The sequence below is a fragment of the Chrysemys picta genome, chromosome 7, assembly GCF_011386835.1.
Source record: "Chrysemys picta bellii isolate R12L10 chromosome 7, ASM1138683v2, whole genome shotgun sequence".
Lineage (NCBI taxonomy): Eukaryota > Metazoa > Chordata > Testudines > Emydidae > Chrysemys > Chrysemys picta.
This window is the reverse complement of record NC_088797.1, coordinates 36,155,477-36,181,699: the sequence shown is the minus strand read 5'-3', so window position 1 is coordinate 36,181,699 and position 26,223 is coordinate 36,155,477. Positions and strand designations below refer to the sequence as shown.

The following is a 26,223-nucleotide window of genomic DNA, read 5'->3' as shown; positions in this document are numbered from 1 at the left end:
GTTGAAACAAACAAATATAATGATGTCCTGCTAAGAATATGGTGTAATTATTTTTTGGGGCATGTGGGGGAGGGCTGGGTCTGCATCTTCTCCCACTGCAGTCAATGAGCCATTAAATTCTGTTATCTTTTGGACTTGTGTGCTACAAACCTATCATATTACTATTCACCAAAATAAAGCTGTACTGATTTAACTTAATCTTCCATTCTGCTTAAGAGTTTTATACATTCCTATCTGACTGACTTGCTAATGAACTCTCTACATGGACTGCTTCCAAAATCAGACAGAAGTTTAAATATTGCCCTTGATCCATGTACACAACTCCCATTGACTTCAGAGTCCAGATGTGACCTTCGGGCTTTCCAAGTAGAGGCAATTGATGGAAGTATGTTTTTGACTGAGATATGACATTATTTCTGGGTGCACAAGAAGCTGTGGCTTTCAGCAATGTGGTCACATTTTATGAATGGGTATAGGCAATGACAGCTGAGCTGAGCTGTCCAAATCTGTGCCAAGAATACAGCATGCAAGGGATACGGGCTGAAATGTAAGCTTGAGAAACATTTCCATTATGGACAATAGAATAGCCGACTACTATAACTCCCGATGTGCCTGCTTACTCTGTTGTTAATACAAACTGTATTTCCCTCCTTAAACAGATCTCGAAGGGTAAAGGGGTAGTAGGACAGTAAGGCTTTGTCTACACTGGCAACTGAACGGCAAAACTTTTGTCGTTCAGAGGTGTTTAAAAAAACCACTCACCCCGAAAGACAAACGTTTTGTTGACGAAAAGCACCGGTGTGCACAGCGCTTTGTCAGCACGAGCATTTTCCTGCTGACAAAGCTACTGCCGCTCATTGGGGGGTGGAAGTTTTTTGTTGGCAAGAGAGCTCTCTCCGGCTGACAACAGCAGCTATACTGCGTGTTTTTTAGTGGTATGGCTGTAGCGGCACAACCGTGTTGCTAAAAGCTGTGTAGTGTAGTAGACATAGCCTAAATGTTCCAAAAGTCATAAGCTGAAAATCTTTTGAGGTGTACTTCTTCTCTGCAAAGTGACTAGGTAAAAATGTGTATCTTCTGACTTGTTCCCCGTGTGTACTCAGAGTCCTCTTTAGGTCACTAAAGTGAAACTTTTATTTCTTTTTACTCCTGTTAGCCCTTTGGAGCAACATAACTCAGACAGAATGAGCTGGATTCGATCCCTGTTTGTGCAGCAACAGAAATATTTAGTAGGACCTAACTGGTTACCCTCAAGGAAACAGGGCTGCACTGGGGTCAGCCAGGGCCTAATTTGACACAGAACCTGTATACGAGGATGTGAGAAGGAAAAAATGCTGCTTGACTCTTAGGCTTTGTCTACACTGGAGAACTGAAGCCTTAGTTACAGAACTGTTTGTCCTGAACCAATGTAAGCTCAGTTGTTTCAGTGCATCCATGTTCACCGAGCTGGACTGGTTTAAGATACACCTTGCATCCACCCTGGTGCTGTGCTAAACCATTTCAACCAGATACCTATCCCAGCATCCAAGCTGAGTTCTTGGCTCAGCTTTCATTCAGAGTGCATTCTGAGAGATTTCAAAAGATCATTGGTATACTGTGGGTAGTGGTATGGGGAGGGGTTGGGACCAGTGAGTGTAATACCCAGTAGCAATAAACCAATGCAGACTGAACTAGTTAGTGTTTAACCCATTACTGAACCTGCTGAAAGGCAGTCCTGGCAGGTAGAAAAAACATCTTTTTGTTTTCATTTTTTTGTCTGAGTATCTTTAATATGGAAATCAGCAAGATCCAATAAGTATAGAACCTTCACTGCTGTTATTACACGGTACTTTTTCTGAAAAGAACCACACTTTAAATATATGTCAGGGCCTGGAAAAAATGCATTCCTTTTACACATACTAGGGTGACCGGATATGCTGATTTATAGGGACAGTCCTGATATTTGGGGCCTTTTCTTATATAGGCTCCTATTACTCTCCACCCCCATCCCGATTTTTCACACTTGCTGTCTGGTCAGCCTAACACATACTGATTTAAGAAATTAAAAATAACCATGTAATTCATTTGGCTTTGTTTAGAAAAGAATTGAATATTTTAAAAGATTAAGAAGTTTGTCTGCTTACAGTGATATTGCAAATGATTGCATTTGCTTATTTAGTTTGTTTTAAGGTTTGCTTTTTACTGTATCATTAAATGTAAGGGACCCGTTCCAGCTGACTTGCATTCATGCATAACGCCACTGAATTTTGCATGCGAAAGGAATGCCAGATCTTAGTTTAGATACAAAACCCTCTGTTTATTTATTTATTTATTTTTATTTATTTATTTATTTATTTATATTTTATTTTATTTTATTTTATTTTTAAAGTTATTCTTTCAAAATTTCCTTTACAACATACACGATTGGCTTTGTTGAAGTTGGGAGGCGACTAGTGCTAGTTGTATTGTGTAGAGTCACATTCTGCCCTGGTTTTTATCCCCTGTGCAATGCCATTGATTTGAGGGTTGCACAGGGTGTATGCCACCACAGATAACTTCCCTTCTAGTCAAGTCCCTAATCCAAGGCCCAAATCATACTTTCTGTAGTGATGAGAATTGCCCCAATAACTGAGTCGGACTCGGTGGCTGTAAAGAAGGCAACAAGATCTGGCCTTAGGTGACTCCCTCCTTCTAAAAAACCCTTTGTAATCAACAGGATCTACCAACCCAAAACCTTAACAGAAATAGAAAACTAGGGATAATGTGAGTCACATTTTAAACAATGCTGGAAACTTGAAAGGGAAATCACTTGAAACAGCAGTGGATTTTCCTATGCAAAAAGCTTTGGAGTTTACCTCTGGATCCTGCATTGATAAGTAAGTGTCAATGGATTCATTCAGTAATATGAATTCTAGTATGTTATAATATGCTGCAATTTGCCTTTAAACATGGGAGGCAAAGTTGTAAATACATTTTGCTTTCTGGCATGCTCTTGGGTTACTGACATGACATCCTGCTTTGATGCTGGAAGAATTTGCCCTGAGGAAAAAAGCGTGTTTAATCTTTTGTTTTTTTGTAAAATGTCAAGATTAATATCTGGAGCACATCACCAGAGAGGGATATGTCCTTTTGGGATTCTACATTCATTTCATATTATTTAGGATCACTTTGATTTCTTCCTCATAGAACAGTGTGACAGAGGATGAGCTAAGTGTTTGAAATCTGTATTCTGTTCAATAGGGAACTTTTAAGAGTCTCAAATATATAAGATATGTTAAGGTACATGAGCAATTATATTTACAGCTTCTCTTCTTGGCTCTGGGCTGTCAGTTGCTTGTTTTGAAATTTAGGAATAAAATAGCACTGTCAAGTTAAACACAACTATATACCAATACATTTCCTTAGCTATGTTACTGATAACAGCTTAGATTGTTAAAATGTGTTCGTTTAAAATATCTACTTTACCTTTCGCTGTTTTCTACAGATCTTTCAACTTAGACCCCTTCCCCACAAAAAAACCAAGTCAGTTTCACTTTTGTTTATAATTTTTGGTTACTTTGTTTTTTACTTAGATAACAAGTTCCCAGGGGCTGGGACTGTCATGTGTTTTGTGTAATGCCTAGTACTCTGGGGTCTTGGACTATGATTGGGTCCTTAGCTACTACTACAATCATCATCAACTTTGACAGGTTCTCATGCACTAAAATAATGCTGCAGTGATTAAGCTGCAAACATTGCTGGGGAATATTCTTTCATTAAAAAGAAAATAGCCTCTACTGAAATTTTAAAATAAAACATTACCATGGGTTTTAATTGTCTTTTAGTTCTGTCAAAACTTGTTGATCTGAATCAAATATGCTGCTATCCATAACATCCTTGTGATAAGTATCAGAGGGGTAGCCGTGTTAGTCTGAATCTGTAAAAAGCAACAGAGGGTCCTGTGGCACCTTTGAGACTAACAGAAGTACTGGGAGCATAAGCTTTCGTGGGTAAGAACCTCACTTCTTGCATCTGAAGAAGTGAAGTTCTTACCCACGAAAGCTTATGCTCCCAATACCTCTGATAGTCTCAAAGGTGCCACAGGACCGTCTGTTGATCCTTGTGATAGGAAACTATTGGACTCCAGTCCTGCAATTGATAGGATGTAAGTGGGCTGCTGTGCTTCAGTGAGGATGCCATTTTGGTCAATGAAATTCTGAGTGAGTGCAGCTGTTTGCCCATGTTTTATAATTTGCAGGATTGGAGCCTGGTGTATTAGGAGTGTGGTGGCTCATTTGTTTTTGTTGTCCCCTCTCCTCCTCCGCCAAGGTCTCTATGCTCTACTTCCTGATCACTAAATTATAGATGCTTCCATTAAAGGGAACTGAGTTCTAGAAAAATGACTTATCTGGGTGGACTCCTGTTTTATTCTCTTTTTATTGTCTAGAATTTTAATTTGCAGGAGTGATTGTAATCAGTATAAAGCTACTTTCCCCCCTTCCTATTGACATGGATATTAGAGCTGTGAGAAAAGTCTCATAGCTGGCAATACAGGACTGGAAAATCAAAAGTTGAATGTTTTTCTTGAACATTTTGTGGTTTCTCCTCAAATTCTTTGTTTTCTCCCTAAAACAAAGGGTATTCTTTGTTTTTCTTTAGCCCATTTTGAAATTCTGCCATGTCATCACAAATTGCTGCTTTTGTGCTGAAAATGGCATGAATACTCTGGGAAAAATGGCCCTTTTACCCGAGGCGAAGGAAGAACATTGCAAATTGTTCCACAGTGGAGTTGTGCCTATTTTGGCAATGAAATATTGTCTGCTGGCAGGCCTGTGCACTCAAAGGCAAAATGTCAGTTATTTTGAAATTTGTGAAAACTGATGATTTCCCTCAGCCCCAGTTTGGAAGATTTCAAGGGTCTGACTTTTTGTTCTTCAGCAAAGGTCCTGCTGAAGCAATGTTTGGAAAAGCAACATTACGCTTTCCTTTTTAAAATGCCATTGCATGGTGTTAAGTACTGTCCTAAAGTTATCTATGTAGTTTATTTTACTGTGGTATATTTGGGGTCAGATGTAAAATGGATTAATTGTTCCATTAAAGATCAAATGAGTCTTTCCTTAAAGATTTACTTATTTGCATTGCAGTAGTGCAGGGCACTACAGGGACCCCTGCAGGTCCCAGCCCAATTGTACCAGGCACTGAACAAACATCTAACACAAAAAGATGGTCCTTGTCCCAAAGATCTTATAAGATGAGACAACAAGGAGATACAGCAAACAGAGGGGGGAGAACAAGATAAAAATGAGACAATTCAGGTCAGTGTGAGAAGCAGTGGTCACAGCACACTAGACACCTGACTGTTGTTTAGTCGTTGGGTCTAATGTAGGCATCATAGCAGAGGTGGGATTTGAAGGCAGACTATATAGTGACTTTGTGGATTTTTATTGAGAACTCTTCTCGGGCATTAGGGATGGCATGAGATGGAGCATTGAAGGTGCTTGTTGGGGAAATTTGACAAATAGGCAATGAAGACTGGTATCATTGGCAGAATGGAGGATGGTAGTTAATGTCCCCATTGCATAATAGAAAATGGGTAGGCCATGAAGGGCCTCACAAGTCCGTAGTGTGTTGGCATGATATGGGCACAGGCAATTACATTCCAGCTAAATTTCTCTGGCACTTTCAGCTCATTGTGTTTTTGTTTTTTACTTCTGTGAAATTAGTTAAAAAGTTGCTGATTTCCACCCCAGAACTGACTTCATTTTGGTGAATCCCCAAGTATCTCTTAGTTACTCACAGAATTAATGTGAAAATTCATCAGCTCATACACTGCTTTGAGATCCTTAGATGAGAGGTACTACAGAAGTACAAGGTCTGAATCATAATTTCAGCAAATTCTAGCCTGGCACAAATGGCTAATAAAATGAAGCATTTCTGAATTCTTAAGTGTGAGTTTTCTAGATAGGATGGTGATCAGACTCTCTCTCATGCTCAACATCTTATTGATTTAAACTCTGTCCTGGAACTACAGCAAAAATGAAACCTGAGGTTAGCAGGGAACAAGCTGTAAGGTCTTCACCGTGTCTGAACTTGGCCCTTAATGCTGTAGGCCGGCAAAAGTCCCCAGGGAGTTGTACTCACAAGTACCAGATCTGAACTTGGCTCTGAGAATCTATTTTGACTGTCAGCCATTCAGAGCAGGGATCACGTCTATTTCAGTTTGTCGAGTGCCTAGAACGGTGGGCCCTGATCCTGACTGGGGCCTTCAGGCAATATCAGGATGTGAATAAATAATCATAATAAACATGTTTGATCCTATCTGCTGCCAGAAGAGGAATGTGCTCCAGCAACAATATAATAGAGAACCGCTATGTAAATGAACGGTAAAGGAAGAGGTACCTAGTATGTGCAGCAGTGAAGGTGAGTATTGTGCCATTAACATTATCTAGCACAGAAGGAGTTAAATTCTCATTCTGTGTCAGAGGGGATGCGGCCCTCCAAGTAAACAGTGAACTCCTTGACACTGGGGCACTCCACAGCTTGGGTTATTGGTTACAGAATCTGGATCCTTCTAGAGCACTGGTTGAGACACAGAGCAATCCAATGGCTAAAAGTGATTATCATGTGATGGCTGCTTGGCAATTTGAGACGTATACTGGTGGCTTCAGTTAAGTTCTTAAACAAGCATTTACGTCACAGAAATCACTGATTCCTTGCACCTTGCTGGTCTCTTCTAAGCAAGACTGAGGCATGTTGGTAGAGTAGCAAGTTGTTTTTCCTGATGTGTAGATTAAAAGTGGATTTCTGGTTTTAGAGATTTCTATTTGTAATTATTCCTAAACACTAAAATCCCTCTGTCTACTCCCTTTTTTTGTTGCTTTGTAGCCTATAATCATGATGACTGAGCAAGATAAGAATTCTTGAATGGTAATATAACTCTTAAATCTATTATAAAGGGTTTCTACAATTGTTTTTTTATTTATTTTTTTTTCTGAACAGCTCAAATAAGCTAGTTAATTAATCAACTGGAGGATCTCCAGTCACACAGAACTAACGCCTTCACTTTAGAACAAATCAGTTTCTCTCAGTAGGCTACAGTATGAGGAGCTGGGCAGATGGGAAGTGAGTTCCTATGTTACTTATATGGCGCTTCAAATTATCTTATAAAAAGCAGGTGTTACCACCAAGCTCCATTAAAAATGAATGACAAAAAATTAAAAGCAAGCAAATTCATAATTGCTTTGCTTTGCACTATTCTGGCCAAGAGTTACTGTTCTCAGAGCGTTTATATTCCTGTTTGTTCCGTCGCCTTGATGTCTCAGATTCTCCTTCCTCCATGATCCCTGACTGTTGCTCTCCTTTAATCTTCTGTTGCAGCTGTTCCTTGGTGAGCATTTCAAAGATGATATAGCTTTCCCTCCATGTCTCACTGTCTTAGCCTGGCTGGGAAGCCTCCACCCCTTTGCTCGTGAATTATTGCCAGATAGGGTTGTATCCTCTTTGCTTTGCTTGTGTAATTTACTTGAAAATGTATGAGCAATTGGGGAGTGGCAGCATGAAAGTGATATTGACAGTGGATTACTTTACATGCTGTTTTCTTGCAAGAGTCTGTCTGGAGAAACAAGATCATCAGTTTCTAGTTCTTACTCTTTTCAAGAAATCTAGATTATGTATTCAAACACACAGCAGCATCAAATGAGCATTTTTCATAAAATTATATGGGCTTTAGGTCTGTGCTGATTATGACCATCATTGTTGGCTGGATTAGATGGCAAGGAGGAGTTATTTTGAAGTGCCAATTTCACTGATCTCCTGTGCCTGCTTTGTGCAATGCAGGCAATGTGAAGTAGTCATCAATCCAGTTTATCTGACCAGCTAAATTGGGTTTAGGACTCCTTTACATTGCTGGAGTGGAACAAAACTGCTGGAACATAGCCGTGAATGTGGTCCCAGATTATTAATGTGAAGAGACAAAAGGATGTCTTCTGACTGTATTCTCCCACTCAGTGACAAAGTGGTAAGAAAATGCATCAACATGGAGTTTTCTCGAGACATTGAAGAGGGGTAAAGCTACTGTGCAGCATGGTCCCACTTTCCCTCCAGTATACTTGTTGGTGGTACCAGGGGATAAACAACGTGTGATTTGCGACATATGTCATTTGTGGGTGGCCAGTCACTGTAGGTGGGATAGTCCCATGGACCTTCTTCTTAGTGTAGATGGGGTCATGGGGCTGATGAAGCAGTTTTTTTCCTTGAGCCATTTCTCATGTAGTTCTTCCCTACTTATAGAGTTGCCTATATACTGAGGTACGCTATCTTCCCTACGTATATAGGTGTACTTCTATACTGAGGTACATTATCACCCTTAAAGAGGTACTTGGTCAGAAAGAGCTACTTCCACCTCTCCGTAATTCTGCTCTACAGGCATTGAATCATTTATACTTGATTTTTGACAGTTTTAATACAAAGTGAATCAAATACAAAAAAGAAATGTAATAGAAAAATGTCGACAGGCAGAAGAAGGTGACCTGATTTCTCAGCTAGAATGTTGCCAGCATTTGAGGAGTCCATTGACAGTATGGCTCCATTTTGCTTTTACTTCCAAAATGCACAGACTTTTGGTAAACTGATGCAAAAGGAATTACAGTACCACCAAAGGGCTATGGGAGCTGTTGGAGTCAAAAGGCCAAAGTTCACTATTGAGGGTGAAATTATCACTGTCTTTAAGTTGGTAACCCGGCCGCTTGCGCTCCAGGCATTCAGATACTAAGGTGATGGGCACAAGTTCAAAACCCTAAGATAGAACACGGGGGGAGGGGAGATGTGTTGTGCTTCCTCCACTGCACACACCACCAAAGAGTGCTTTTGGGCACACTCTGCACTCCCCCTGCACTGGGAAACCCTGGTGGGCAGCACTGGAAAGTGCGCTGCTGCCTTGCTCAGCATGCTACATCCAGCGTCCACAGGCATAACGCTTCCAGCACTGGGGCACTGAAGACCCTCTCCTGCCCTGATGTAACCAACTGGTCAGTGTGTGTTGAATGTCTTCCTATTTGTCCCATACACAATGGAAGTGAGTCTGTTTAAGCTCCCACCTATAGAGCCTAGATTTTTAGTTCAAGCTATAAAGGCTTGTGCTGGTAATTTAGGGTCCCCAGTTCAGTCCTTAGTGCTGGCCAAGTTGATGATTGTCACATTTACTCTCCCCTCGAGCAATAAGTTAGCCCTTAGGCTGCTAATAAGAGTTGGTTTCTTCCAGGTTATCCTGCAAGCCCCTATGTGTGGACCTCCTAGAGAAGTCAGTGGGAGTTTTGCATATGGCAGGATTGAAGAATCAGGCCCTGGGGAAGTTTATATTAAAATGATTGTAGTTTGTAGTAGTATCAGTTTCTGACTTCAAGATGCCAAATGAAAGTCTAAATTGTCAGATACAAAAGTACTGCCTTTCATTATACCTGGATCGACAGGACAGAGAACAGTCCTTTGAAACTCTAAGCTGTTTCCTTACACATCACAGGGGGTAAGAAGTGAATTAACCATATCATAGGCACATGGTACTTCCCTGCTCAGATTACACCACAAAATCTGGGCAGTTCCTAGGATAGAGCTGGGAAAGGGAACTTGTGAGTGTAAGAAACACTTGGAAACAGAGCACTAGTAACATGACTGCAGACAAAAGGTTATAGGAAAATTTAACTGCATCTACAGTCCTGCACATCTACAGGTTAGCAGAAATCATGGTTAACTAGATGCTTGTAGTGAATTTATTGTGACTAGTATGAAATAACTTGGCTTTAGCTTTAGTTTTGCTTTATATTATCTGTTTTGCTTATAGTAGAGATTATACCTTACTGTGTTATTATCCCTTAACTTTGTACTGACTTTGTTCTCCAAATTTACTTTCTAAATGTTAATCACAGTTTTAAAGCTATTGTTAAATGTCGTCTGTTTGATACAGTAAAGACTTCAGCAGACTTGGAAGGATTTACTATGTGTTCTTTTAGCAGTGTATTAACTAAAAGCTTTGGCTACACTGCACATGAACAAAGCCCTTTGCAGTAGAGTTTACTGCAAAATACTTCATAAACAAAATGTGTATGTTTTGTATTTTAGTCAGAACTCAAATGAGCTATTTTTTTCCGTTCCTCACAAGTGAGCGTCTCAGAAAAACAATTATTTCTAACACTGCTTCTGGCCTTTTGACTGTGAATTCAGAGAAGTTTTTATCTCACATACTGAAGTGAAAATTAAGTTTTGTTTTTGTTTAATGCAAGTCAAGAAGTAGTCATGATTCAGTGTGACAGGCTGAATGTAAGCCATATGAGCTGAGCTATATACGCATAAAGGATGATTGTACTGCAGAAAACCTCCAAGTAATTTTAGATTTTTGACACATTTACCACTTCACAAGTTCTTTTTCTCTCCTCCTCCCCCCCATTCCCAAGAACCAAGTATCTGATGTGATGAAAAATGTCTGCATTTTTTGTGGGAATAGTAAGTGTTTGGATAACTTTCTCTGCTACAGTGAATTTCTCATAGGAATATGGAATTTTCTCTCTAAGATATAATGGGAATGGAGTAATCCAGTAGTATATGTACTTGTCTTGCTTTGCTTAAAAATGACTTTATAGAAAACTTGACGTGAATCAACCTCTGATACTAATAGTTATCACTAGATCAGGCTATTAGCTGGTGATCTTGACTAGCTTTTTTACGTGTAGTGATATGGTACATGGCAGTCTTTGATTATTAAGGATTACATTTTCACTGTGGTGTGGAAGCAGAAAATAAAGTATCTGATTTGCTGTACCCAAACAAAAAGTGAGAACTCTGTTATTCTCCGACAGTGGCATGTGGAGCGTAGCTCACTCGACTCTCATTAATGCCACAACTGGAGTTGCATGTTCATTGAGATCAATGTTTGTCCCTAGGAATCCTGCAACATCAGGCAGATTTCCATAGCTAGTCTTACTTTTGTGTGTGTGTGTGTGTGTGTGTGGTGTTTTTATTTATTTATTTGTTTTTAAAGGGCCATCTATTTTTTTCTTCTTTGATATTTCTTCTATATTTGTATAATGTATCACTGTTGTATAGATGACAAATGAAAGGCAGTTTTAATTTTAACTCAAAATATTTGGGTTAGTAACAGAATTGTTGATTTAGTCCTATTACTGGTAAATCTCCTAACATTTGTGAAAGTAGCTGATCATTTTGCAACCTAAACATTTCAGCAATGGATACAAGTTAAGGTCCATTTATGAATTACAGGCTAGTGCTTCTTTCAGATGTTGCGAATGGTGTGTTCTGATATTTATTGTGTGTGTGTGTGTATAAAATTGTGTGTGTGAAATTAATATAAGAACAAGTAGCGTAGATTAGAATGTAGTAAAAAAATTGATCAGCTTAATCTACAGGTTCAAATTCTGCTCTGTTACATCAGGGTGACTCTATGGGTATGTTCAGACTACCCGCCGTATCGGCGGGTAGTGATCTATTTATCGGGGATCGATATATCGCGTCTTGTCTTGTCGAGATGCAATATATTGATCCTCGACGCGCTCCCCGTTGACTCTGGAACTCCACCGGAACAAGCAGCGCTAGCGGAGTCGACAGGGGAGCTGCGGCCGTCGATCCTGCGCCGTGAGGACGGGAGGTAAGTCGGAATAAGATACATCGACTTCAGCTTCGGTATTCCCCCCCAGTGTAGACCAGGCCTATCAGAGGAGTTACTCTAGATAAACACCAATAAATCTGGGCCAATGAAGTGGGATAGTTTAAATGCCACTGGACTTAGTGGAAAGCCTTCCCATTGACTTTGATGGCAACAGGGTCAAGCCCATTATGGTCCAGATCATGGTGTATTTTTGCTGCTTAACGTTGTGTGTTAATGCATATTGGATACTGTTTGTTTTTTAAGGAAAATGCCAATAAAAAGTCTATTGTTAGGCTCAAAATTATCCCTTACTCCACTTTCACAATAAACTAACCAATATATGCTCTGAATAGATGGAATGTTAAATAGTTTCTGGCATTAGTGTGCCCTTGCAGGAAGAACAGATGGTACTTTAAACAAGTTTTGCTATGGGATAAAATGTTCCCGGTCCCTGACAGATCGTATCCATCTGTAAGGAAGAAACAGGATTTGTGTAAAGTAAACAGGGTAGATTCAAACGATTTGAAATCCGCCTCAGAAGGAAAAACAGATTTTGTGCGCTGCTGTGGTGGAAGCACATTGCTGTATTTGACCAGGTGACACACATTATTATTTTTATTTATTTATTTATTTATTTGTATTACCATAACATCTAGGAGCCCTAACTATGGGCAAGGATTTCACAGTGCTAGGTGCTGTACAAACACAGAACAAAAAGATAGTCCCTGTTCCCAGGTGCTATTTATGTTCTCCAGAATGGGGTGTTGTCATTTTTGTCAGATGGATCCCAAATGGGTGATTTATTTATTTATCTATTTATTAAAGAAATGGAAGACTAGGACATGGAAGACAGTGCTCAGTCTGTAACAAAGTAGTTCCTAGAAAACAAGAACATCTATATTTATTATCAAATAGGTATTAAGGGGGATGTGGTACTCTTTGGCCATAAAACATGTGGAAGAGGGAAGTATCAGTCCTCGCAGTGTCACAGCTATTCTTGGCCAGAAGGTGGGACTAACATCAGAAGAGGGGGCTTGGGCAGTAGACTGAGTGAAAGAATGAGAGCTGCATAAATGAGGGCAGTTTCTGATGGTCTCAATCTATCCAGGCTCCTACTGCTTGCCCCTGGTATAGTCCACCATGGTTCTTCCTCCCCTGCAGTACGAGTATAGCTTTTTGTCACCACCTCACCAACTACCTTCCACAGACTGCTCCACAGTTTGGAAAAAGCTTAGGAGGGGGAACCAACATCTTCTATAACCCTTTTTGGCACTGTAACTTAAACTGCCTTCGGAGGGGCATGTACTTTGTAGGATGTCCTAGATTTTCCACCCTTCCCTCAACTTATGTCTCTCTGGCCATACAGAGCTGATCATCTACATTGGAGCCACTGAAGGACCAGATGGGGGCGTAGTTGTAGGGCTACTGTGTGGTTGCTTTTCCTCTTCTTGTACCCAGATTCCATTCCATGTACATCGGTCTCCCTCTTACCTACTCAGTTGTGGGGAGCATATGTACCAAAAAGAATATGGTGGGTCCTGATCCTATGATTTCCATGACTGGAGTATCCTTAAAATAACCCTGTGAAGTTGGGAAGTACTGCTGTCCCCATGTTGCATATGGAAATTGAGGTGCAGAAAGACTGATTTGCTCATGGTTACACAGAAAGTCTGTGGTGGTGCAGGGAATTAAATCTTTGGATCTCCTGAGTCTTGAGCTATTGCCCTTAACTACTGGACATCCTTCTTCCCTTCCTGATATCTCTACCCAATTCAGGACTGACCTGGATTTTCAGATGCACCTATGGGTACGTCTACACTGCAGCTGGGAGCATGCTTCCCAGCCCGGGTAGATCAAGATGCTCTATCTCTGCTTAAGCTAGCACACGAAAAATAGCAGTGTGGTGGTTGCAGGACAGGTAATGGCATGGGCTAGCCACCTGAGCTTGGACCCAGGGAGTCTGGGCAGGCTGGTGCTGTAACATCCATACTGCTATTTTTAGCACACTAGTCTCACACAAGTCTTTCTACCCCAGCTGGGAGGCACGCTCCCCACTGCAGTTTCAACAGTCCACTTCCTTGAGTGCTGATCTAGTAGACAACCAACATTTCTTGGGTGGTTGAGGGCACTTGGTTTGGGGTTTATGCCTCAAATGGAGGGCAGGTACAATGGCACAACTTTGTGGCATTGTCACCACAATATTTCCCTTAAACTTGCCATGTTTCCAGAGCCAGAGTGTATTATAGAATCATAGGACTGGAAGGGACCTCGAGAGGTCATCTAGTCCAGGCCCCTGCACTCATGGCAGGACTAAGGATTATCTAGACCATCCCTGACAGGTGTTTGTCTAATCTGCTCTTAAAGATCTCCAATGATTGAGATTCCGCAACTTCCCTGGGCATGTCTCTGTCCATAGTTTGGTCCATAACCTATATACGCATGTCTCTGTCCACAGTTTGGTCCAGTGTATTATCCTGTCTATACTTGGATTATTTAAGATCACAATGTCTTAATTCTTGTCTCAATTAATTAATTTTTAGATATGATTGTGGAAAGAATGTATGTTTCATGTTCGTTTAAAGTTCTGTAAACCTCTCCCCTCCCCATTGAACATTGTGCCCACTGGATCTGAACCTGTGACTGCCCTACATAAGTGTGAAAACTCTTGCAGGGTAGGGGAGCAAACCAGAGGGTGTGGCTCAGTTGCAGAAGGGTTCTGCACAGGGGTGTCCCTTCCTGCTGGCAGATTTTAGGAGATCTTCCAGTTTAGGCGGCTGGAGGGCAAATCTTGCCTCATCAGTGGGGAAAATTCCAGGGAAATTGCAAGCTGAAAAGGCAGGGGACACACCGAATTTAACTGTAATGACCTGAGGTGGCATTTCTGTGACATAATGGAAGATGCATTTTAGCGATAATCACTCAGGTTTATTTCTGTTGAGATCTGACTCTGTTTCCCATCCAACTGCATTTTTCTCTTTTAATAGAAATAGGGCACTTTCTCTCTCCAGGGATTCTTGCACATCATTTATTTCTGTCATATTTGTTTTATTTCCTCTATAGTCTAGTCCAGTATCACAATGTGGAATTAGTGTGGACGCACTGTATATTAGTTCATTCTCGTTTTCTTGTATTAATGGTTTATTTTCTCTTGCTTAATTACTCTTATGTTTATAATTCTCTTTTACTGGAAAATAGAAGGAAAGCTACCTCCTATCAAAGGGAAAAAACACTCAAAAAGTTTGAACATTTTATATGGAGACTATCAAATTCAAACAATTTGCATTCACTAGTCCATAGCACGCTTGGAGTATTGTTAATTTTAATAAAAATCAGCCTTCATTTACTACACCTCTACCTCGATATAACGCTGTCTTCGGAAGCCAAAAAATCTTACCGTGTTATAGGTGAAACCACATTATATCGAACTTGCTTTGATCTGCTGGAGTGCGCAGCCCAGTCTCCCCGGAGCACTGCTTTACCGCGTTATATTAGAATTTGTGTTATATCGGGTCGCGTTATATCGGGGTAGAGGTGTATATGTCTTATTTGTTCAACAAAAACAAGATGTGGACAAAGAGAAAGGAGCATTCTCATTATTTAGCTACATATATTCCTCCATGAAGTAAAATATTCATTGAAATGATCTTTTTCATTTGAGGTTAGTGGGTGTCCGTCTGTATATATATTTACAGACGGAGTAAAGCTTTGGACATATCTAATTATCCTGGCAAGATCTAAGACTCTGGCTCTGCATCACCATAGCACCAGCATCTGTATTTGGCCTAGTATAAAAAGGGAAGGTTTTTATTACATTTTTTCCAAAAAATTCCATAAAACTCAGCTATTTTTATTTAGTTTATTTAGGAACTGACCTATTCCATGCAATGTTGGGAAACTCAGGCAGAACAGTATTGTGCTAGTGTATAAGAACCAGAAAGTGAAAGTCAACAGTAAAATTAAGGGGGGGGAAAGGGGTGGGGGAGAATCAAGTTTACTTGTGAAAGGCAAAAAGTAAATAGAGAAAAGGAAAGGAAGAGTCTAATTCTGACTTTTGATGATCTTGGTGTTATGTGAGCAATTTAAGAAAAAAAGATAAAATAAATCTTAACACTGCCCTTTGATTATGAATTTTAAGTTTGTTACAAACTTAGGGTCAGATCTGAGGACACTTATTTTCCTGAATCAGAATCTTATGCCAGGTAGTATCCCCATTCAAGACAGCCGTTAGCCACATGTTTAAGGCCCACTGAAGTCAATGGACTTAAGCATGTGCTTAAAGTTAAACATGTGCTATGTGGTGTTCTGACTAGGTAAGGACATAAGCACACGATATATCTTGATTTTAGTAAGGCTTTGGCACTGCCACATGACATTCTCATAAGCAAAGTAAGGAAATGTGGTCTAGAGGAAATTGCTGTAAGGTGGGTGTGACAGAATACAACCCTGTGTTCACACCCTACACACTAGTGTAATAATTTTTGTACAAGGCATGTCTTGTATGGTATAATTTGAAAACTCATAATTTGCTGGTCAGTATCATCCTGATAAAATATGTATGGCAACATTGTATGTAAAGTTATAAGAGTTCCCTGTATGATGTTACTGACACATGTTCCAAACCCCACAACTCTGCCCAAACAGAAGCTAGGTCTGTCCTAAACAAAGGTATGTGTGCTCTGCTTAATTTGCATTTAAGCAGTAAACAGAGTCTTCAAGCAGGAAGGGAAGACAAAGGAAGTTCAAACAGGTGAAAAATCCAGCAGAGAATATCCTTCCACATAGACTCTTTGACACCTAGTGCCCATCTGGAAATGGTTTTCAAGAGGGGGACTGAAACTATAAAAAGGAGGGACAAACACCACAAGGCACCCCGTCCCTCTCCCTGCCTGTTGCATTCACTGCCCCTGAAGAGAAAAAGGAAGCAATTGTTGGACTTTGAAGGAGGGGCCCTGACTGAGGGAGTTTGGTCAGTAAGACGCTGAACGCGGGTGGTGAAAAACTTGGCTTGAATCTGATTATAGGTTGTTAAATTAGGCATTAGTAAATGTTTTTTATCTTGTAATCATTTCTGAGTTTTATGCCTCCTTATTTGTACTCACTCAAAATCTATCTCTTGGTAGTTAATAAACTTGTTTTATTATTTTTATCTAATCCAATGTGTTTAAATTGAACTGTCTGAATAACTATTTGAGATCATTCCCTTTAAGGGCTAATAGGCTTAAAATATTTTGTACTGTTCAGGAGGGGGCTGGGCCGTACAGGACATACATTTCTGGAGGGAAATGTCAGTGTGGAGGTGTTGGGTTACACTCTGGCTCTCATCAGTCTTGGTTATACTGCAGGGTGACCCCAAGTGTGGCTGGCAGACTGCAGTCACACACAGATGTTCAGGGCTTGTATGCTGGAAGGTTGTTTGTGAGCAGCTCAGTTGGGAGTTACTTCAGCAAAGCATTGTAAGGCACGCAAAGTTGCAGGGCGGGGTGGCACAGTTGCTCACTAGTCTGGATTGTATCCTGGTATGTCACAGTGGGTGCACAACTGGTTGACAGACCATACTCGAAATGTAGTCCTCAGTGTCTCACTGTCAAACTAGAGGGATGTATCTTGAGGGTTCCCACGGGTGACTGTCCGGCACTAGTCAATATTTTCATTAATAGCTTGGATGATGGAGTGGAGAGAATGCTTTTAACACTTGCAGGTGACACCAAGCTGGCAGGGGTTGCAAGCACTTTGGAAGACAGGATTAGAATTCAAAATAATCTTGTTGATTTCAGACCAGTTCTCCGATTTAGAAACCTGAGCTATGAGGAAAGGTTAAATAATATGGGCATGTTTAGTCTTGAGAAAAGAAGATTAAGGGGGAATCTGATCACAGCACTTTAACATATTTGAAGACTGGTATAAAATGGATGGTGAATAATTGTACTCTATGTCCGCTGAAGATATGATAAGGAATCCGCTTAATGTGCAGTTAGGGAGATTTAGGGTAGATATTAGGAGAAATTTTCTAACTATAAGGTTAGTTAAGCTCTGGAACAGGCTTCCAAGGGAGGTTGTGGAATCCCCATCACTGGAGATTTTTAAGAACAGGTTGGACAAACACCTGGCAGGGATGGTCTAGGTTTGCTTGGTCCTGTCTCAGCGTGGGGGGATGGTCTAGAAGATGATCTCTCAAGTCCCTTCTAGCCCTACATTTCTATAGTTGTATGTGCTTACTTGCTGCCCTGGCCCTAATACACCAAGGTACTTAACTACATGCCTAACTTTAAGCATGTGAACAGTCCCATTGAAGTCCAATGAGTCCACCTATGCCTGGTAATAGCTGTTGATGAGATCAGACTCTTAGCTTTGTTAGTGTGGTTCACTTGTACTTGTTAATAAACAAACTTTAAAGCAAAATTCCATGCAGGATTATAAGTCACATATTATTTATGTAAAAGACCACAACAGCTTCATGAGGTAATGAAAAAATGTAATGTATAACTTGAAAAGGAAACGTGCCTAGATCTTCTAACACCATTCTGGTTTGTAGGGTAAACATGGTACCAAACCGCAAGCTCATTATAAAACTTGGAGCCACATGCATACATCCAAGGGCAGAATTTGTTCATAAATATTGAAGACTAGAACAAACCCTATATTTGTAATTACTGTATGTTAGTAGCTGATGCTGTATAATAGACAGGAAAAGACACTGTCCTTGTCCAGAGGAATTAATCATCCAAATTCAGGATACATCTCAGACATTTTGGGCCTTGTCCAAAACCCACTGAGGTCAGTGGAAAGAGTCCAGGAGCCAGGCTTCCGTGCGTATGAGAAGATGAAGAGGTCACAGATGGCAGTGGTCTTTTCATACATGGAGCAAACGTTCCAGAGGGAATAGAAGAAATGGAGGAGGGACACTGGGGATAGATGTATGTCAGAGGGTCAGTGGAACAAAGGTGTTGACAAGGAAGAGTGTGGGAGATGGAAAGGATGGGATAAAGGGAGAGCTGGAACACATGTCACTGGAGATGAGAAGCAGGGAGAGTAGTGTGCATGTGGTTTATGGATTTGTGAGTGTGGGAGATTGAAAAGGGAAGGGGGGAGAGGAACAAACAGATGTGGTGGGAACAGAAGGGGAAGGTTCAAGGGAACAAGAGATGGTGCAAGAGTTTGAAGGAACAGACTATGATGCAGAGAAGAGATGTGGTGAGAGCCATTGGTGATTAATGGCTGCCCGTGATTAATAATGGTGATTCAGTGGGGAACTCGGTGATTTGGGCAGTGCAGTAGATTTGACTGAGATCAATAGGAATGGAACAAGCCGATAGATTGATACAACTAAGAAGGTGAATGGTCGATAATACAAAATCTACAATACATAGAGTAACCTAGATCCAAGGCATACAGAGGATATTGAGTTCTGAGAGAGGGGGGCAGGAAAATGTCTGTTTATCTCAAAAAATTAGGATCTGAGGTAATGATAATTAGGATATAAATAACAACCTGAAAGCTACAGACTGGACAAATGCTGTGTTCCCATATGAAATATTTTCACCTAAAGATGTCAAAGCACTTCACAAAGATCAGTGGCCAAGATTTTTAAAATGGGCTAGTAAGTTTGGGTGCCAGAATTGTGAGTAACTAACTTGAGACATTTTAAAGGGGACTGATTTTCAGAGAACAGGTGCTCAGTGTTTCAAATCAAACAACTTGAAAATTGTTGCCACTAAGGATTAGTTCCTCCACCTCTAAAATGGGGCTATTGCGGCACAGAGAGGTTAGGTCCCAGATCCTTAAAGGCATTTAGGGAACTAACTGCCATTGATTGATTAAAATGGGAGTTAGGCACCTAAATGCCTTTTGAGGATCTGGGCCTAGATGACTTGCCCATCTTTACCCAACTGATCTATAGTACTGCAGGAAACAGAAAGAGAACTTGTCTCTCAGCCCCATGCTCAATCTATTAGCCTAAGAACAATTTAATTTCCAGCCCAGAGAGTCATGTAGCAACTCTTTAACTTCGCTTTGACAGCTTTTTACAATCACTGCAGTTCACTGAAAAATAAACACCGGATAGAAAATGGGGAGGAACTGTGAGAGTAACTTCTAGTAGCTACATCTGGCAATATTGTTTGTGAATGATAGGAATTTAGATGAAATAGCAAGGCATGCATCTTTTCACATTTCTGTATCCAGCAAACAAAATTAATTCTATTGTCTTTTATGGAAAGCTGGTGTAGGAGCTGCTTTGATTGATGGATTACATCTGCAGTTGGAGACTGAGTAAGGGGATGATAGATTCAGCCTTCAGTTACAGGGATTTCACTTTTCATTCATGAAAAAAACCTGAAGATTTCTTTCCAGTGCATTTTATTTTGGCATTAGAACTGTTCAAAGCGCTCCACAAATGGTGGGCTTTGATTTCCACTTGTTTAAAGTCAGTGGTAATTAACATTTCTTTGAGAACATTCTAACAAAATGTCCTAGTTTTGTCCTCCATTAAAATAAAATTTTTTGCTCTTAGCTAAAAGATGTTAATTAGTGTTTATAATAATCCCGTCTTGGAAGTATTATTGTCAGCAGTCTGAGAGGGGAGCAGGTTGTTTGGGTGCAATTGGAGACTCACGAAAGACACAGAAAACTTATAATTAACATAATACACCTGATAGACCTGTTTCATCTGCTGTGGATAATGCTTTGTCTTCAGTCCATTGTGTGCTTGTAGTTTGTTTTTTTGGAGGGGGGAAGAGGTATGCATGGGAATAATGAAAAATTCTCTTCTGTCCCTGCCGAGTCTAGTAAACATATTGGGCAAAAAGACGACAAACTGACACCTAGATTAAGGAGGCTGTGGATGCTAGGTGGCAAGGCTGGATCATCTTACTCTTTCCATGAGGAAGGGGGTGTGTGTCAGGACTGTAGCCCATCTTGCCCTTCCTGGTCTGAAGTGGATGGCCATGGCGATTTGAGGAGAGAGTGAGGATGCAAGAGGGTGTAGCAAGGGAGGAGACTATCCAACTCCATCTCCTGTGTTGTGTTCAGCTTTCCATATGGAGAGCCAGAGATTATACAGCTAGGGAGCTCCATAACCTCCCTTTAGAGCCCATCCAGGGTTGCTCTGTGTGGTCTTAAGGAACAGTCCAGTCGAAGAGAAGGCAGCTCCTACAGAATCTACACTACCAGTGTGGTCAATGGCCTCTCATTCTTTGCTGAAGGGACTCCCCTTTCCACACACAGAACCAGAGATGACTGAGGTTTGAGAAGACTCAGCCTGCAAATCTACATCCCCCCTGCTTTCTCTCACTAGAGAGAAGACCATGCAGAAAAATCTCCCAGAATGCTCCTCTCCTCTGATCCCACTCCTGTGTGCTTTTCTACTAGAAGGCAATATGGCCATGAGGCTGTTTCTTCAATAATGCCAGCTACTCTCCCCCTTCCCTTGTAGGAAAAGCCTGTATTGAAATTAGATCACAAAACCCAACCCAGATTGCTTCCAGGATCAAGAGAATACCTGAATCCTAAGAAAATTGCAGTGACGGGCTCTTTTTTTGAAACCAGTGGAAAAACCTGCCCTGTGACGAGCGTGCATCCAGTATGTTGTGTGGAGCCAAGAATATCCAGAAAATGAAAATTGCTTTAAAATGCCATGTAAATAAAGGAAAGACAGCAATCGTAATGATTGAGAAGAGGGTGCTTGCCCAAACCAGGGAGATGAGGTGAAGAAGATTGCAAGGCTGGATGGAGAAAGGCTTTGGAAAATGGAACAATTTTGTATGCTATTGCAAATTTGCTCCTGTTAAATATGCAGAGCTAAAAGTTAAAATACCATTTATATTGGCACCTAACTTGTTGAGGCAATCTAATAGAGCCCTGCAGCCATCTCCGAAATCTGCATCTGAAAACTTGGAAACATGCCTTATACCAAATGGAAAGATAAATAAAGCAACAGGTAAGAGAGCAAGCCAATGCAAAGCACCTCTGGAAGGCCCTGGAAAAAGCCAATCAACTGCCATGTGCAATAGCCTGAAGAATTGGAAGGTGAATTACAACAGAATGTTGAGTAATGGGGAGATATAACAATGAATGAGAGAGTGATGAGCTATTTAGCTGGTACACAAGTTTGGAATATGCTTCATTTATCTACATTTATGAAGTCAATGGGAGTCTTGTCTGATAGGTTCTGTAGGATTTGGCCTGATCTGTATTACACGTTGTTGTCATCTTCTAGCAAATTTGTACAGCATTAGATTCACCTTTTTTTGTGTGTGCTACACTAGAGCAATTGTCTAAACTTGTTCATCATATTTTGTTGTTTTTTTGTACAGCCATGGTGCATAAATCTTTTTGTATTAATTAGACTGGGTGAAGGGAGTGGTATTTAGAGCTTCCTGGCCTCCTTCCTTCTACATCCATGTGGAGGGGAAAAGATGTGCCAAATTCTGATGGAGCAAGTAATGAACAATTGCACCATAGTATACTCTTGGAACCAAGTGCTATAGCAGGGGTCGGCAACCTACGGCATGCGTGCCAAACACGGCACGCAAGCTGATTTTGAGTGGCATGCAGCTCCCTGCCGCGGTCCCAGCCCCCAGCCCCACTCAGCCCCCCCACCCACCGCTCTCACCTGAGGGGGCAGGAGGCAGAAGCTTGGTTCTGCTGCAGCCAAGCTTTCCCCCTCCCCCGCTTCTTCCCCCAGCGTGGTGCTTTCCTGCCCCTCCTCCTCTCCTTCCCTGCGCCAATCAGCTGATGGCCCTAGCGAGGGGGAGGGGGAAGATCGGCAGCGTGCACACAGCTCCATAGAGGAGACAGAGAGAGGTAGGGACGGAGCCTGGGGGAAAGGGGTGGAACAGGGCATATCCCTTCCAGCCTCCTGCCATGAGCCGCTCAGGGCAGGGGGCTGGGAGCACCCCCACAAGCCGAGCACCCCAGCCCTCTGCCCTGAACCCCCCCCACACACTCATCCTTCTGCCCTGCACCCCCCATACTCCCAGCCTTCTGCCCTGAACCCCCCACACCCCAACACACACCCAGCCTTCTGCCCTGCACCTCCCACACCCCAGCCCTCTGCCCTGAACCCCCCACACCCCAACACACACCCGACCTTCTGCCCTGCACCCCCCACAGTCCTTTGACCTGAACCTTGAACCCCCCAAACACCCAGTCTTCTGCCCTGCACCCCCTCACACCGCCAGCCCTCTGCCCTGACCCTTGAACCCCCCCCCCCACCCAGCCTTCTGCCCTACACCCCCCCACACCCCAGCCCTCTGCCTTGATCCCTGAAACATCCCCCCACCCCCAGGTCTGGGGTCCCGGCCATAGGCCCTGCTCAGCCCGCTGCCGGCCTAGGTGAACAGAACCCCAGGCTGGCAGCGAGCTGAGCAGGGCTGGTGGCGTAAGATCAGCATTGTAATTTAATTTTAAATGACGCTTCTTAAACATTTTGAAAACCTTGTTTACTTTACATACAATAGTTTAGTTATATAATATAGACTTATAGAAAGAGACCTTCTAAAAACGTTAAAATGTATTACCGGCATGCGAAACCTTACATTAGAGTGAATAAATTAAGACTCGGCACACCACTTCTGAAAGGTTGCCTACCCCTGTGCTATAAGGTCTGTCAAGTGGAACAAATAGCAGAGGAAGAAAGAGAAAAGGGAGATGAAACAAGGCAGAAAAACCTGTGGAAATCCTGTGTCCAGTCCATTCTCTGAGGGTCTGACAAACACTATGGGTCTTCAAAACATGTCGTTTAGAGGACTGTCTTCATGGATACCTTCACTGATGTGACATTGTGACAGATTTATTTTTGTGACTGTGACAACATGATCAGTTCACACATTACCCTGTGCTTTTTACAGTTTCTGTTGTGTTTCTGTCATGTACGCTGGAAGTTACCAGTGCTCTAAGAAGAATTAATGTGCAATAGTATTTATCCCATGTTGTCCAGATTGTTCCTAAGACATCCTCTGAGGCTCATGGTTGCTGATTCTCTTCCCCTACCTTGCTTCTGCCCCATATCACATCAGCAAGCAGTACTCACGTCATGTACTCTTGTCTCACTGTAGCAATTCTCCTGATCAGATCAAGTGGACTTTGATTCTGGTCCGGATTCTGATGCCATGCTGAATAGTAACTCATTCAGTGAATGGTCACGTGGAAGTCAATGAGAGCATTTGTAGAGTAAGGTACCACCCAACATATGTAAGGATATCAGAATCTAGCCCCTAAGCTTTATACCTAACACCCTCACACAATGGGTGTGTGGTCTCTCTTCTTGTGGAGGCGATGGTGGTAGCTCACTATATACTGATGCTGTGTCTGTGCCATGCAGGTGATTGGAGAATATCACTTTGGGATAATAATTAAGCAAATGATGGAACAAGAATTGCAGTAGATACTCAGACAAACTTTCATTGACGTCAGTGGAAGTTTTCTTGAATGAGGACCCAGTCATCCTTTCATGGGTATTACTCCTTGCAGAGGTTCCCTTGAATTCTCCCAGCAGGGACAGGATCCATGCAGCCCCTTGAGAGCATGGCTGTCACAGAAGACTTCATACTAGGGCCTTGCTTGACTGCAGCTCCCTACCTGTCATAACCAACCTCTAAAGGGAGAAGGGTTCCACACTATGGAAAGGAAAGTAGCACAAATTACTGTGAACTCTGTTGCAGTAACTTAAATTGCCTTGTCTCAGAAGCCAGAAGCCAGCAAAGACCTGCTGGCCCACCTACTCCCAACCCCACAGTGCTGGTTTAATGGAAGGGAGATTAGGCTGTGAAGCTGGCTTTCCCTTCTTTCATTGTTCTCCCAGCCAATCCGCAGGCATGGACTCCCCTTTACTTATGGAACTAAGAAGCTCATGTTCTGGTGTGATCTTTTTAAGTATGACATATTGCCATACCCACGTTTTGGCTCTACACAAACTCTTAGCCAAGCACGTTCTGACAGCTGAGAGAGTAGAAAGTTATATTTTCTCAGCTATGTGTAGGAGAGTGCAGCTGAAGAAAGACATCAGTTTGCTGCTACAGTTGATTCTTGAAAGCAGCATTTAGTCTCTGGAGAACAAGGTTTGAATCCTGTTGAGAAAGAAAGAGTTGGATCTTAGATTCTAGTGGGTGTTTGCTACATTACAAAACCACCATACAATATGGGAGAAAAACTTGTGATTGGCAATGTATTCCCAGAAGAACCCAAGATTGCAGTCTGCATGCACATGTGTTGCAGATCGACATAGAGGTACATTCACAGAGTTCTGTGTGCCTTGCTCTGTTCACTGAAATCTGTCTCTCTCACAAGTATGGAAAGTCATGGAGAAAACCAAAACAAGAAAGAGATTGATGTGGATAAAATAAAACTTACTGTGCAGTTAACATGTTACAACGTATTGCAATGGAAATTCAACATTAATCATGAAAATGACTGTCTAGACAAGTTTGACTGATTTATTTACCCCAATAAATATTAGACTATAGTGGCAAGATATATTTTGACACAAATGACTCATCACTCTTTAGAAGTCCATTGTCAGAATGAAACCAAATTGTGTCTGTTACTTTGGGGATCTAATGCTATTAGAATATACAAAACTCTGGATTCTAATTTGAAGATGAGATGAGCCGAGAGAGACCTACTACATTAGCTGACTTTGAAGCATTTTTGCCTGGGGAGGGTAGCATAAATCTGCGATAGCATACATAGCTGTTCCGCTTCAGTTTTTACCCAGCAGGTACAGTTGTCAATGATGTTAAAACACTTCCTATATAATCCATGAGACAGGGGACCCCAGAACTCCGTTGAACAGTCATTTACCATATTTTTCCCTTTCACTTAGGTTATTTTCCCTCAATAAAGTAAAAACTGTTCCAGCAGGACTTCCCAATATAGCTAGAAAGTAACTAGACAGGTTTCCAACTGATGCTTATATACAGTTTTAAAACAACACATTCCCTAGTGAATGGAGGTGGTCTCCTGCATCATAGATCCCCACATGCTTAGGGCTGTTAGGTTCAAAATGCCTTAGGAGTATTGTATTGTTGCCATTTTTAAATCCTTTCATCTAAGTATTTTCGAAAGAGTGAGTTTTAATTAGCACTGTAGTAATTTAATTGCTTGCAGGGGAAATTCTCAAAACTTGTATGCCACAGTCCATGAGATTACTGCTGCTTTTTCTCTCAAATTTCTGTTGGAGAGAGTGAATAGAAACTCTTTGTATGCCAGCTGAAGGAAGAGAGAGGGAAGGAGACAAAGACTTGAATGTATCAGAGGAAGATGGAAGATTGAGAGGGGAGCAAAGGATGAGCACCACAAAGAACTTTAGAAGTGCAAAATCCCAAAACACTTCCTACGTGAACAGGGGTACAAGCACCTGTGTCCTGACCAAATTGAATAATTTAATTTTGCCTACCAACAAATTTTCCTATATGGTCCAGTCCTCCTGCCATTCTTTCTCAGGCAAAACTCTGGAAAATTTGGCCCATAGTTTTCTGAGTGTGTTCTAACCTATTTTAGTTAATCTATATCCATTTTTCTACTACATTCCTCACAGTGCTATGTGAGTATCATCTTGGTTGCATACACCCCTACATGCATGGTGTTGAACTAATTTTGCATGCTTGTTATGGCAT

General features: G+C 41.5%; 1 protein-coding gene across 6 annotated transcripts in view; it reads left to right on the top strand.

The window, feature by feature from the left end:
- Positions 1-26,223, top strand: part of FBLN2 (fibulin 2) — a 193,979-nt gene that overhangs the window by 7,439 nt on the left and 160,317 nt on the right. The window contains exon 1 of one of the 6 annotated variants that reach the window (XM_065551188.1): positions 9,469-9,682. The exons of 3 other annotated variants lie outside the window; for them this stretch is intronic. The gene's annotated coding sequence lies outside the window, so the exon portion shown is untranslated. Of the gene's footprint in view, positions 1-9,468; positions 9,683-11,403; positions 11,612-26,223 lie in introns of those variants that run through there. 2 more of the 6 variants (XM_065551184.1, XM_065551189.1) reach the window with 2 other exon arrangements.